The following is a 15,379-nucleotide window of genomic DNA, read 5'->3' as shown; positions in this document are numbered from 1 at the left end:
TTTTTATTTTTTTTAAAGGTCTGTATCTAATAATTGTTACTTTACCCTTCTTCCCCATATATGTCCATACTGTACCTTTTCAGTTACCTCTAACTACAAATGTTAAAGGAAATCTCTGTTTCATTTTCTAAGTGTAATTGGTTGCCTTAATCTTTTAATCAACACTGATGGCGCCGTCTGCTTTTATTCTGATAAATGAGAGATCCAGTACATGCATACAGAAAGTATATATTGCAGGTTACCACTGTAATACAACAACATATACGATAGTTAAAATAGCTATATGCATACACATTTAAGAGAAAATATTTTCAACCCCATATATGTATACTGGTTTTTAGGTAGATGTGTAGTAAGATAAGAAAGATAAATACATAATAAATTAGTTGAGAAACTAAAAGAGTAAGAAGGGAATAAAGAGGTGGAAAATGATACCTGCTTGAGTTTCAATTAAAATCTCTCCTTGATTGCTAGTGAAAATGTAGCTATAAAAGATAGTACAAACATTCCAAATTCTCACATTACATTACATTTTAAAAATGTTTTTATATTAATTAAAATAAATACAAAGGTGCATTCTCAAGATTGAAAAACATGGACATGTGTGTTTCCATTTTGAGTTTAGGAATACATTTTAAATTTCTGGATACCAGAAAAGGATATCTGTAAAAAAAAAAAAATGCTCATGCTTATCTTAAAAGCATGATAAAATCCACCCTACTTTTTGTTTTCCATGAGTTACACAGTAAACAATACATTGAATCAAGGGTTCATGCAGCCCAAGAATGGAACAATAAACAGGATATTACGCACTGACAAGGTGCATCCCTTATTTTCAAAATGACACACACACACACACAACTTTACTGTAGTTCACTCAATCAGCTTTATTAAAAAAAAAAAAAAAAAAAAAAAAAAATCTCAGAACAATGAAGTGCAGGACAATTATTCTGTTAACACGTCTAGTGAGAGAAAACAAAATGTCGCTCTCAATTCATTTTAGGAAAAGTTTATCAAAGTTTACATTTTGCGGCCTAGTTCAGCCTTTGGAAATGCTAAACCATAATACAAAAAGTTGGCTTCTAATATTCTAATAACATTTAAAAATGCATGATTTATATATTTATTAGTATGCTTTAATAAATACTAGTACTTTTTAATAAATTATCCAAATGGTGGCAATACTTAAACACACAGCTATTTAGATAAATTAACTAGAACCCATATCTCCACCTATCCTTGCTGTGGGCTGCCAGTGTTTTCAGCTTTCTTGTAGGTAGCAAGCCTTGACAATTCATGGTTTGTATATTTATTAGTATGCTTTAATAAATACTAGTACTTTTCAATAAATTCCTTCAGACACACTTACAATACAGTGCAGCTCATTTTATTTAAATAAATAAATAAAAAATTCTCAGCCCCAGGGATGTAAAGAAATCTTTTTTTTTTTTTCATTTTTATTTAACTGATTCAGCTGTGGACCTGCTACTTATTTGTTCATGCAAGTTGAATGTGTCGAATGAAAAGATTCAACGGGAGGGCCAAAATAATTAGCATAATTAAAAGGTTGAGGGGTTTTGCTTACCACATCGAATTAAACTTTCAGCCTTAATTCTTTAATCTGCGTTAAACTTAACACTGTAAACAAGGGGTTACACTTCACTGGTGACAACTGAATAAATGGTTTATATAAATGCGTTAATTCATTTTCAGTCCTTGATTCTTCATGTGATGTACAGTATTTCAAATAACACGCTGCAGAATGATTTCTCCAATTCCATGCTGGTGCTTGCCATCTCATTTTCTTTTTCATCTGAAGAAAAAAAATTAATCTTTTCTTGCAGAATACTCAGACTACAAAATAAGGAGGTCTTTTTTCATGTTTGCTGTTTTGTTGGTGTAAAAATATTACAAAATAAAGGGGAGAAGGTTACATTGTTAGATATTGTTTTCAAACAATATGAATGTAGGTCCCCTTAAACTTCCTAAAAGGTATTTTCATTACATCAAAACACAGTGGCATGATTTTAATTAATCTTTTAAAATAGTTCACAGTTACCCTGCGAAGTAGGCATATTAAAGACCATTATCACAGATGCTGAATGCTCAACCTTGGGTTTATTTAGAATTCTCAGTGCACTTAATGCTACTTTGCTTTGATAGCAAAGTCTGATAAAGCACCTTAAAATGTTTAAAGGTATTTGATCCATAATGATATATATCTGGAATAAATGATTCACAACATAATTTATCTCAGGGTGCATAAAGTACTGTTCCTTGCTGTCACTTCCTTTAACAAAAATGTAATTATCATGTGACAGATCATGTGATTTTGTGACCTTTAAACTTGTGTCATGTTATTTCTCAGGAAAAGGACCAAAAATAGAGAAATATGATAATAAAAAATAAAAAACACAATATTGGAGCAACAAAAAAGAAGAACTGTGTAATTTAAGCAGGTTAACACAAGAAATTAAGATTTTACTGGTCAGTAAAATGCACACTGTAAATTATGGATGCAAATGAATTAATCAGAGGATCTATCTAAACAGATGAGACTTCCTCCCTCAGTGAAATACTTGTCTCATAAATCCCACCTCTGTATAAATAGCTCAGGAAAAGGGAAGTCTGAGTTAAATGCTGTTGCTTTTTTTTGGCAAAAGGGATACATTACTGTACGTTTAAAGGTTAATGGACTTCACAGGTACCCACAGAATAATCATCCTCATTCCCATACATAACATTGTAAATCACTGATAATGTATGAGAACTTTTGTTTCACAACTAATGAGTTAGTTTAAAAAAATTATTTAGATATGATGATGTACACAGTACTTTTTTTATGAGGCTGCTTTGTTGGAACACAGTGATTTATTGTGTGCCTTGGTTTTCAGATCAATTGAAAATATACATTTAACAGTGTTTATTAGTGGATGTGTTTTCCTTTCCAAAGTGTTATACTGACATATCATGGTCAGGTAAAAAAAAATATATATATATATATAATAACCGGAAGTTGGGACCTCTGACCCCAGCCTCCCATTCCACAAGATTTTATTTCAATCATAAGTTCACAACAAAGAATTGCCCTATAGTGCCCCATGCCAAAAAATAAATACTGTGTTTGAAAAATAATTTCCCAGTACTTTTCAGAAGTATAAACTACTCTCTGAATCCAATTTTGAGACCATAATTCAAGCAATAAACTATAGCGCCCTCCACAGAAAATAACACACTTTTAAAAAATAATTTCCAAAATTTAGATTTTCAACCTCATCCTTGACAAAAGTGGCAATTGGTCTGAAATTGAAACAGGAGTCGGTGGGGGTGAGATGGTGAAGAAGAAGTTGTGAATAGCTATGCAGTTCACCTACATGTAGAAATTTCCACAAATGAAATTCACAAATCAAAGTATATAGGAATAGTTTGCTGCATGTGTTCTTCTTCACTTAACTAACTTGCAAAAACCATTTAAAGGAAGATTAATGTCAAAAAGGCATCACATTGTGTCGTGCACCATATACTGGGTACATATTTGTATTGTAACATTGTGACTCCCTACATTTACGGACAGTTTTCTAAGAAATCTTTTTAAAATATTTTTTTCTTATTCAAGAGGAGAAAAATAAAAACAGCACATTGCAAGTTACGGTACACGAAGTCTTGAAAACCCTTGTTAACTAGCATTCAGTTTGTTACACTATAAACGTCTGTATTTGTATTGCAATGCGGAGCATATGCTATAACTGGTGTATCCAAATGTATTTTATATTAAAAATAGAGATGAAAATGTCAAACCTAAAATTATTCTGCTTCTTTGCAACAATGGAAACTACAAGTTAGGCTGTTTAGAAGCCGTATTCCCCCACCTCCCCTCTCTCTCTGATGTATACAACTGTGCTCTACTTCCTATTCTGGAGGAACTATGATCCAAAATTCACAGGCTTCCCGGGGTTAGTGTCAGCACGGAGGCATTGCTCCGGGCACGTTCCCAGCGATCATGTGACCCCAGCTACCGCCTGTAAACAAGAGATAACGATTTGTGTTTTAGAATGTGGTTTCAGACACAGGGCTCAGGTCAGAGGGGAAGGTACCATCTGAGCCTGATTGTATCCATCATTTTGTGGAACAGCGCTAAAGCTGATTACCGGAAGAGTCTGTCATTGATATATTGTAGTATCCCTTATTACAGATTGATATAGGTAGCTCTTCCTTTCCCATATTAAACTATTAATGTAATTGGCCTGAATCCAGTTCAGGTCACAGGTGAAATGGTGGTCTCAACTTAGCCCCCAGTGGACATTAGTGTACGTCACAAAACCGGCACACAATTTCGCACATCTGGGAAGTCTATACTTGAGAGAGGCCCAGATCTGAATGGCATGGGTAATTCAAGTCAGAATTGAGATGTGTCAATACAGGGGAAATACTTGCACTGTGACTTCAGTCAGTGCCATTGTCCTTCACTTTTCATGAGCATTGATTATAACACAGCAGAATTTTTACTTGAGTTGGAATACAATTATTATTTTTTTTTTCTCAAACAGTCCTGGTTTTTTAATCAACCTGATCTTGTGGTACTTTGAACAATCACTGCAGCTACATTCTATTTAAAGTCTCAAAGGTGGTCTGAGAGTGCAGCCTCTTTTGTGTACTGGGAAACAATGCAGAATTCGAAACAAAGATGTAGTTCCTGCTTGAAAGATACATCAGAGTGAAAAAGCTCAAAGTGTTACTGTAATTTATGTTACAATTGTTTTCCAAAGTGTAAGGAATGGAGACACAACTATCGTTAGCTAACCCCTTTGCAAGTTGCTTACTAATGCTTACTTCTAAGTCTGTTGGGTTTTGATCAGTTTTACTCAGGTATGCTTTGTAGGCCTACCACTGACTTCACTTCAATATTCTGCTGCTAACTTACCAAGCTTTCTATAATCTTGCTGTGAGTTGCTTACTTGCTCTCTATGTGGCAACTCAGGTCTCCAGCTTCTAGTGCCCTGACCTACCAAAGTTTGATCACATAAAAATATGATCAAGTATCTAAATTAAGATGCTGCATTCCAAAGCTAATCTTCTAGCGCTGCTCCTTTTAAACACATTGGAATTCATCCTGGTTTTTGCGTTCTTTGAAAAAGTAGAAAAAAGCATACAAGCGTTTCCAAAACCAGCTGAGCCTTACTTCTTATGCTGAGAGCTATACATATAAGAAAGAGGAAGACTAGAATTAAAAAAACTTGAGGAAGCACTTAGCCTGTCTTAAAATAATATTAACAAAAGTAAACAACTTTCTGGGAAAGTGTATTTTGGATAAACAGTAGCTGAAAGGGATCAGTTAGAATCATTTGAGCTTAATATAATATGAGGTTCAAGAAAAAGTTGGAGTTGAAGTTCATTAAGTTCTTAGTAAAGTACAGTTGTTGTTAACAGTTGAAATGCCTCTTACTATATGAAACGTGACCATTTGGTTTGGAACAATTAATAAGCATCCATAAACATGCTAGTTAGGTGGTGATGATATAATAATAGTTTAATATGCATCATTTAAAGTGGTTCCCCAGCTGCTCGCTGAGTAAAAGCATTGCTGTTTGGTGTGATGATCATGGCTTAAAAACAATAATCTGTTATTTATTTTGAAAAATCTTTATAACACATTGGTAATAATGTATTACAGTGGTACTGTACCAATACTTCCAAGTGGATTCATTTACAGTTTGTAATGTGTGGATGTACTCAACCAAGTTTTAATGACCTCTTCCCACCTTCTTCTCCCCCTCCAACCCGTCACAATCAAGCTCTGTGAACAGGAAGCAAGGAGAGGAAACCATACAGCATCCAGTGGCTGGGAACGGGAAAAACCCGGAACTTTAAATTGAAAGGAAAAAACAACAGCCCTCCAAAAATACCCCCAGCCCATCACTGCAAATAAACAGAAATATTATTACTCAATTCCTCCAAGCCCTCCAGCTTCCCAGGAAACAATGGCTGTCCAGACGATTAGAGCAGTACTGCTCACATACAGGACAATCCAATAGCAGGAACACTAACTTGTATCATTTTCACACAAATAGGGCTGTATTCATTAAACCTGGCCTGGGGTTTAGCATCTGTCTTATTTTTCATAAATTCTTTGAAATTCTTTTAGCAACTTGCCAATTATTTAAACGAAATTACTGAAATATTTTGTAAACTGTAGCGGCAAAAGAAAAGGCAGTTTTAAAGTTCATTGAAATTATTCATTGAAAAATGTACTTTCAGGGCATATTCTATGGTTTAAACATTGAAGTTGCTAGGATTTTGTGTTTTGTGGTCATAAAACCATAAATACAACTAAAGCTCTATTTTAATCCCAAAGGACTGATTTCTGCACATGTTTAGAGTGGTGGTAATAATATTAGCTACATTTTAGATCATTAAAATAGATTTATATACAGCATATTGTAAATAATGCACATAGGTGTATGATACACACCAGTAAATACATTTATTTTGTCATTCCTGTGATTTTTTTTTGAATATGTGCACACTAGTATCTCTTGTGAACAGCCTGCAATGCTAAAACACATGCACCAGGAAATAAATGGAAATATACTATCATCACAGACTTCTGTGTTCAAGCAGACCAATCTTTACTATAGTTTATGGGGTTATGGGTTATCAAAACCACACATGCATTCTGAGTGGGAGACATTGCTTATAGATTTACAGAGAGTTGCCCTTTCCAAGCAGCAGAGGCCGTTTCAGTGGGGAAGAAGTATGGCTCAGCTGTTGTTTTAAAGATATGTAAATGAATAAGGTAATGCTTCTTGTGTTAGTGTGTCTGAAACATTTGATTTATTGTTGCCATCTCCTTGCAGTAAGCTTCACAAACATTATTATACACCAAACTTAACCCTTACGCATTGGCTGTCACTGGAAAACAAAATGGCCACCACTGTGCCTGACACAATCACAAAGGGCAATCATTAGAGTGACACATTGGTGTTAAAGGATGGCAGGATGACTGTCAGGTCCTTCCTCTGAGAAAATGGAGGTTGACGCACTCTGTCCACTTCCTGTGACCTTTGCTTGTAAATGATTTTCTTTTCTTCCTGAAACTTTCAATATCACTTGGAGTGAGCTTGATGGGACCGGGTCTGCTAATTTAAGTATCTTTGATATTGGAGATGGAGATATGTTTGAACTGGCAGTATTTACACAGTAATTTGTATTTTTATTTTTTTTAATGTCAACAAAATGTGATCGTGGAATGTTGGACATTATCCCTAGTTTATCCACCACAGTGCTTGAATGCCCTACTATTTTGCCTTACATATAGTATAGAGTTCCACATGCATTTTTGGACTCTCCAGTCCTGTATTTCCATTTGAACCTGGCAGCCAATAGGCAAATCAATCCAAGCCAAAGTTAAGAGCTTTATGTTCCATGGCTGTAAAAGAATGCATGGTAAACAAATGGCAAATTGACAAACAGTACTTGTGTACTATTTAGTATCTGTACTTTTTAATCATTTAGGAACACATTCAAAATGGTAGTTTTCTGATTATGAATTTGTATCAATCTGGACTAATTATCGGATCAAGACTTAATTCCTGTTCACATCAAGAACCATTATAACATGTAAGAAATCCTCTCCTCCATGTACCAGATTACCTAAATTGTTTTGAGGCCTGGCTCCAGCAGCATCTTCTGTAACTGCCACGTGATAAGTCAGTCTGTCTCCTATTTACTTGTTTTTTTGTTTTGTTTTTCTAACAGCTTTGCTACTCCGTGCTGTGCTGTTGAGACAATTAAGATACAGCATTTTAGAGACTCTAATCCCTCTGCAGGTTGCTTTTTCATCTCTCTTCCTATCCAATATCACATAATGTATCATTTGATTTTTCACTGACGCGTTAATTACAGATTAAAAGACAAAAAAATGTCCCAGATGGCACTGTTGTAAGGTTATGGTTTCCCTCTGAAAATTGGTTCTTGGGAGTTCAATTCAGAACCATATGGTTCATTAGGGGTTTTTCTGGAATGCTGCTGGAGTTATGCATCCCAAGCCAAAGACGAGGGCGCTAATGAAAGTTAAGGTAATCTACCACACTGTAGAGCCTGCATCGAGAGGGCTCTATTGCTATTAGAAAATGATTTATTTCCTTATTTTCTCTTTTAAAAAAATTTAAAACCTATATTTACCTTGAACTTCTAATATTTCGCTGGGTAACCTTCGGCTGAAGAAAAGAGTCCCTACCATAATTACAATAGAAAAACGAAATACACGTAGAGAAAACATTATTATTATTATTATTATTATTATTATTATTATTATTATTATTATTATTATTATTATTATTATTATTATTATATTTATTTATTTATTTATTTATTTATTTTTTATTTATTTATTTTTTTGGATAACATATTTCTTTATTGGGGTCTTACTCTGTTAAATAGTCTGTGTAGTATTGAGTCAGACTCAAAACTTCTTGTTGGAGGCGGGGCGTCATTCAGGCTGGCAGGTAGTGGATTGGCTGGTGCGGAAAGAACTGAAACAGGGTTGGCAGTTTGACTGGCTGGTTTTGAGGGAGGATGTTGTTTGGATCCAGTTGATGACATAATTGTAGACCAATCATGTCTTTCCTGTTGATTTGCTGTCCAGTATCTGCAAATTGAGCCTTCATTGCAGTGTCCTGTCACAGACATGATTTCCCTTGTTTCTAGACCAGCGTCAGAAAGTATGTTTAAGTAGCTTGTTATGTTATCAGATTAGTTGTAGATTAGAATGTTAAGGGAAAAAGCCGGTATTCATGAGCAGATTGATTTAAAATTTAATTCACAGTTAAGCACTGCAACATTCCAGCTGGCATCTAGGCAAAATTGAAGCCCAATAGATTTGGGAGCTGATCAGAGCTGTTGTTTCAAATGGCAATATGTACTTCCATTAGTCTTTTTTTCTTAGCAGTTTGCATCATTATGTACTGCATGTGCTGCAGTTGGTATGTGCTTAACAGTGACATTCAGTTTACAACAGATGTTTTACACATAAACATGGCAGCCTCAAACAGTACAGAACAATACCGTCCTGTACACTATCAGTTCCTTTAAAGATGAATTTCAAGGGACCAGCAAAAACAATTGTCTTCCTTATTCCCAGGCCTCAGTGCCAAATAGCTAACTACTATACATTGTTCATGTATTGTACATTAATATTACTGGACATACAGAACACATCAAATTGACATTGTATATTGTAAATAAAACACAGACTAAGAATGGACTGCATTTAAACAGGTAGACAGCAGCAAATCAGATTATATTACTTAAACAGTATGTGTTTATTTTAAAACACAGTCTGTTTTATTGAAAAAAAAATCAAATTGAATGCAAAAGTCAAAGACGTTAGTAAAATGGTCCTTAAACTAAAGTAAGCGTTTTAGATACCATCCCTTGAAAACAACAGCTAAGAACAGTGGGGTTCCAAGAATAATTTATAAACTGTAACGGGTTCAATATAGAACCATTAGAGGTTCTTACTTCATTGCTTCATATAAATCGAACTGTAAGAAAAATCAGTCAAGTAGACACATTACTATGACAATGTACTTAAAATGACTGTCTGTGTGGCTTTTCTTATAGTTTTTTTCTTAACCTGTTACATAAAGCTCCTGTTATTCAGAATATAGCAAATATAAAAGTGTGTTTTACAGCGGACAGAAGTTACATTTCAAAATGGAAATAAATCAGGGTTATTGCTGTGCCTCTACTTTTGAAGTTGCACACATTCAGGGATAAATTCACAGAAATATAGATGGTTTAGTCATTGTTTCTATTAAAATTAAATTTCAGGCTACACAAGAAGTCAAAAATCACTAGATGAAAATAATAATGGAGCAGTTTTGTATTTTTAGGTCATCAGCAATATCTGCTTCCACTCTTCTGTACAGTGATCTTTAATTTTTTTAGCTGAATTTTTAAACAGTTGAAGTAGCAATGAATAATAAATAAATAAAAGCAGTTTTAAAGAGTACTGGTGGTCAAACTTTATACTGACATGGGAAACAATTACCTTTAACTACTGACAACTGATGCCTGGTTGGTATTTATTCCGTAATAATAGCTGTCAGTAAATAAATAAATGTTACATACTTTTTAAATAAATCCTTTATGATATAAAGGTTTCCCTCACCACCCTCAAACCCCAAGACTGAGATCGACAGAAATGTGGGGATGTTGTGGGGATGCTTTCACTTTGTAAAACACCTTCAAAAAAATAAATAAATAAAAGTGTAAAAATATTTAGTTTGTTGTCAACTTTCACCCTGTGTGGAGTTTTGTCTGACTGGAGTTAGAAATAGTAAATAAAAATATAGTGAGTGTCAATGAGAAGTCCCCACAAATATAGGAATGCAAACATGTGTGTATGTGTGTGTGTGTGTGTGTGTGTGTGTGTGTCTGTGTGTTGGTAATGATGAGAGATGGAGAGTTTGGGTCTATCATTGTTTAGTAAACACACCATCAAGTTAAATTGATTGAAAAGTTCCAAGTCACAAGTGGGAATCACTTGTCGTGTGGTTACCTCATGCTAGGTAAGTGCTGATTGCTATCAAGAGAAAGCTCCTACTTTACATTTGACTCTCAGGAGGACTTCTCTTTGGAGACAGATTCATTTGTTTAGTCCACAGGCTTCCAGCTTCAGACAACTGATGTCTGGTTAAGCTTTTGGAAATTGAAACTGAGTTAAGCATAGGTTCTAGGTATACCTATCTTCGTTGACCAATATTTTGACAATAATGCTTTATTGTCTGGGGAAATGGGTTAGGAAAATACAAATTAAAGAAAAAAAAAGTCTAATCAAATTATTGTTCCCTGCTAAAACTGAATTTATTCCCTTTCTTAATTTTAAAGTTCTTATTTAACCTTAGTGTTCATGAAAATACGAATGCATTAAACCTAGGTTGCAAAGACATATAACAGTATTTTAAACAGAATGGCAGATGTTTTACCACAGTATCATATTTACATTTAGATAAGGTCTAAAACAGGACTGACTAAATGATGTGCTCATAAAGGTAAACTTAATATTTAGATATAGCTTGGTGTGGAAGGGTGGTGTGTAATTCACTGACACAGGAGACAGACAGGTGAATTTGGCAACACCGCACAGGTGCCCAGTTTTATTTCAGGGTGCTGTTTTTTTCTTTAGTCCCGCAGATGGCGCTGTGGGTCCGTGGTCTGATTTACCAACAATGGTAAACAGAACCACGGACATACCAAGCGATGGTACGCATTACCGGCGCCCTTGCAGGTGCTTCGAAACAATAATTCAAAACAGAAGGCACAAAGAAACAGGGAAAATAAAACAGTAACAAAAACTACAAAGAAAAGGCGCTGCACTTTGCAGCGATATCCCGGTCACCGCTGCCTGTGCGACCCGGATCACCGTCCTGCACTGCCGGCTCACTAGCCTGCTCTGATATACTACTCAGGGGTCTGCCCAAGGGTTCCCCGCCCTCAATATCTCGCTCTGAACCTCTGTTTCTTTCTCTCCCACTGGTTCTCGATCGTTGACCAGCACTTCCGCACTCTCGGCGCGTTTAACAGGGCAGACCTGAGGAAACAACAGAGCGTTAATTTATAGGGCTAACAATCTCCCAAGACGCGCCTCTCAGCCATTCAGAGAGGGGGAAAATCCACACACCCACTTTCCCACCTCCCCGTGTCACTGCCATGACTCACAGGCGGTTGTTGGACAACTGCCGCCCTCTTCCTGCAGCCCGTGAACACACCAGCAGAGTCAGCACAGATCTCTCCCTGTTACTCTTGGATATACAATTTCAATTACTTTTAAAATTGAATTATGTTTTCTCATTGTATTAGATTTTTCCAATGTAAAACTACACAAATAATTTCAACATTTTCACCTTTGAATTTGTGATAAATTTAAGACAATTAATGTATTTGTCAATACAGCTGTACATCAACCAGTTTCAGTAGCAGGGTAATAAAAGTGGTTTCAGTAATTTAAAAATAAAAAGCTCTGTAATCAGCCCTTTATATGACAGAGTCGGTAAGCAATAAACTAAAAGAGTTATTGATTCTTAAGATTATAAGATTACAGAATGTGTTATATCTATTTAAAAAAAGACAATTAGTACATTTTATGGTGTCATTAGTAAAGTATTTCAGTTGAAAACAAGCTATCTGCTGTTACCATGTCAATATGCACAATGTATGCTCCACATATAGCATAACCTTGAGAATACAATCTGTTCACTAGGTAAACATTTCTTAAATAAAAAAGATTTCTCATGCATTAATATGGCTATCGGACTAGAAATTGCTTTCTCTACTATGTACTATATATTCCAGTACAAAACAAGTAGCCCTTTTTTGCATATCTGACTGTGTGTCATTTCTATTAAAGGCATACAATCACACCTCTAAAGCTCCTTTCACACTGGTACTCCTATCTGGGCCCAGACCCGGGTTCTGGCTACCTGCGTCACAATCCCGCCTAGTGTGAAACCAAGTACCTGGGTTCTACCCGGGTTAACCCGGGTTTCAGCGACCCATCTCAGGATGTGGGTCTACATGCGTTGACCCGGGTTGAGTGAGAGAAAATACATGACGGCTATTCGTAAGCTGACGCAATAACAAACCACCATGCCTGCGTGAAGGATTCACTTCCACAAGGAACATTTCTGTTTATTCTGTTTAGTCATATTTTTGTTGATAGAGAACATCTGGGCAGACAATTCAATCCAGAGAAGGATGCAAGCGTCTGTAACAAGCTGCTTCCGGGGCATTGATACGTGCATTGTGTACTTCCATCTGACACCCAGGTCAACCCTGTTATATCAAAAGCAGTGTGAAATCACGTAGCTGACATCGGGTCCTTACCTTATTCAGTTACAGTAACTGCAGTCCATTCCAGTCGATTTGCATTATGAGTGCTATAAGATGTTGTAGTTAACCACCCTGTGCTATATACCAGTCAGGTTTACAGAATGGTGGCACTGAAATAACCCTGTCCGTCTCATAGAAGGACTGTAATACACCGGCTGCCGTAAACCTACTGTCAATATTTTAAAAGAATAAACAACCCTAATTCTGTCGGCTGAGATTGGGAAAGCTGGGCAAATATTTACCTGATTAGTAAAAAAGACAGCTGATCAGAAAGTAACAAGTTACAAGCTGCCACAAATTATTCTTGTTCGACAGGTAATTGCAGTAAACAGTTCTCTGGCCAGGAACACCAAGTCCTGCTGAGGACTGATTGCAGTCAGAAAGCTTGTTACCCTGCTGATAAATACAGATACTAATTTGGTACCACGGAACGATAAAGATTATTATTGTGTATTGGTGTGTGCCTTTGTGATAAAATGCTTTTTAAATATTATGATAAGGAAAATATGTCCTGGAAAATGTTATTTAGCATAACAATATACAGCAATCTTGTTTAAGATTTATTTTGCTTCCTCAGTGATGATGTATATAGCCCTGGATGAAACTTGCATCACAATTGAATTAGATACAGATTTTATATTGCAGTTTTGTAACTAATCTTCCAGTAAAGTTCCATACCGGCTGCCTTCTCAACCCAAGTAGGCTACTAGACCTGAGCTGGATCATCTGTCACTGAGTTCACATCTTCAGTCAAAAGCATTATCTAAGAATACCTTTCTTCACAGGTAATATTAAACATAAGGTGCTTCCTCCGTACTGCCAAATAGAAGTGCTACAAAGAAATGAAGGCATCACAATTTTGTCCAAACACAGTTTTCAGCAACTAGATAAAAACACGTTTTCAGCAAATACAATACAATTACCTAGAAAATTACACTATGAACAATCTTTGACCCAGCAGGTTGTTTGCTTTACAATCTCTCAAACCAACATTACCACTTGTAAACTCAAGCTACCGGCTATGATTAAATGTTGACTGACCATGGTTGGGCTCTCTAAATGTAGTAAAGGGAAATGGGTCAGACTCCTTGTAACAACAGCTAGACAAGACTATGATGGGAATTGTGACCAAGAGACAGGCTGAGACGCTGAGGAAGTCAGGAAACAAGAAGGAGAGATGAGATATAGAATGTACAGGACCGCCTGACAGACACAACCTGGGACTCATAGAAAGACGTTGCATGGAAATGCCAAATACAAATTGACATGTAGGACCAGAGTAAAGGCCAGAAACACAGTGGAAGACAAAACAAGCCTGGCAACTAGTTCGGCTCAAACAGTTGAGGCTTATTAATGGTTCTTCTAACACCAGGGAGCTGGTTTCTCAATTCTCTCAAGGTTCCATTAAGGTTCATGTTCTAGTCTGCAAACTACTGATTGGGAACTAATCCAGACGCATAATATTAAATTCCATTTAGCCAGAAGTATTTCCAATGATTGAGTCCCTCATTGGGCCCTCCATACCATGTCCCTTCTCTTCTTAGCCGTTGAAATCAGTTGCCTTGAGCCTTGTGCTCAGGATTCTTGTTGTTCTTTTTGATCCTGAGCTTTAGGGATTACCATTGAACCATCACGTATTAGTTTTCTATTATTTTTCACATTACATGCTGGGACCCTCACTCATGCCTTTGCAAAGCTGGATTACTGTAATACATTATTGACAGGCCACCCTTATCAAATCAGCACTGGTTTCAGGTTTTACTAAGGTCATCACCATATCATCCCAGGCTTCACTAGCTTTAAAATATATTGAAAGATCCTTCATCTCACATTAAATAATCCTTACAGCCAGGAACTCGATGGTCTTTGCAACCTTAAAGAGTACCATGTCCTAGACCACACACTGCTTTTTGCTGATGAGACATTTAATATACCTTTTTAATATCATATTATGTGTGTTCTGTACAGTTCTCTATTGATCATTATTTACCATGCTTACTAAATATTCCACCAAAACACTGCACAGGTTTCGTGTACAATGCTTCAGTTCACAGCACAACATGAATACGCTTCCTCACTTCTGCACAATCAGCCTAAGGACACTTTTCAGAAGCATTTTTTTTTTTTAACAGGAATAGTTAGTAAGCTTGGCAAACAATTCATGGAACTGTCCATTAGCCTAAAATACGTTTGAATAGGGCTGATTACATAATACAGTAAGAATCCACGTCCATTGTACAGTTTACACTGTGGAATATAATAACTGCATGTAAGTCAGTGGTAGGAGCTTTGTCTGCCTTTTAGCAACATGCTTCATTGGGCTATAACCTGTTACATAACTTGTAAGCACTGAAGCCTCCCCGGTTTCCTCTGACACATTCTAGAGTGCTATTGTTCTGCTTCCGTGTTTGTTGTGTTATTATTTGCTTAAAGCCAGATAATAAACTTGCTCAGTCAAATTTACTTTATTGAACTATTGTATAGTATT

This window comes from Polyodon spathula, chromosome 17, assembly GCF_017654505.1.
Source record: "Polyodon spathula isolate WHYD16114869_AA chromosome 17, ASM1765450v1, whole genome shotgun sequence".
In the NCBI taxonomy this organism is placed as follows: domain Eukaryota; kingdom Metazoa; phylum Chordata; class Actinopteri; order Acipenseriformes; family Polyodontidae; genus Polyodon; species Polyodon spathula.
This window is presented reverse-complemented; position numbering follows the sequence as displayed.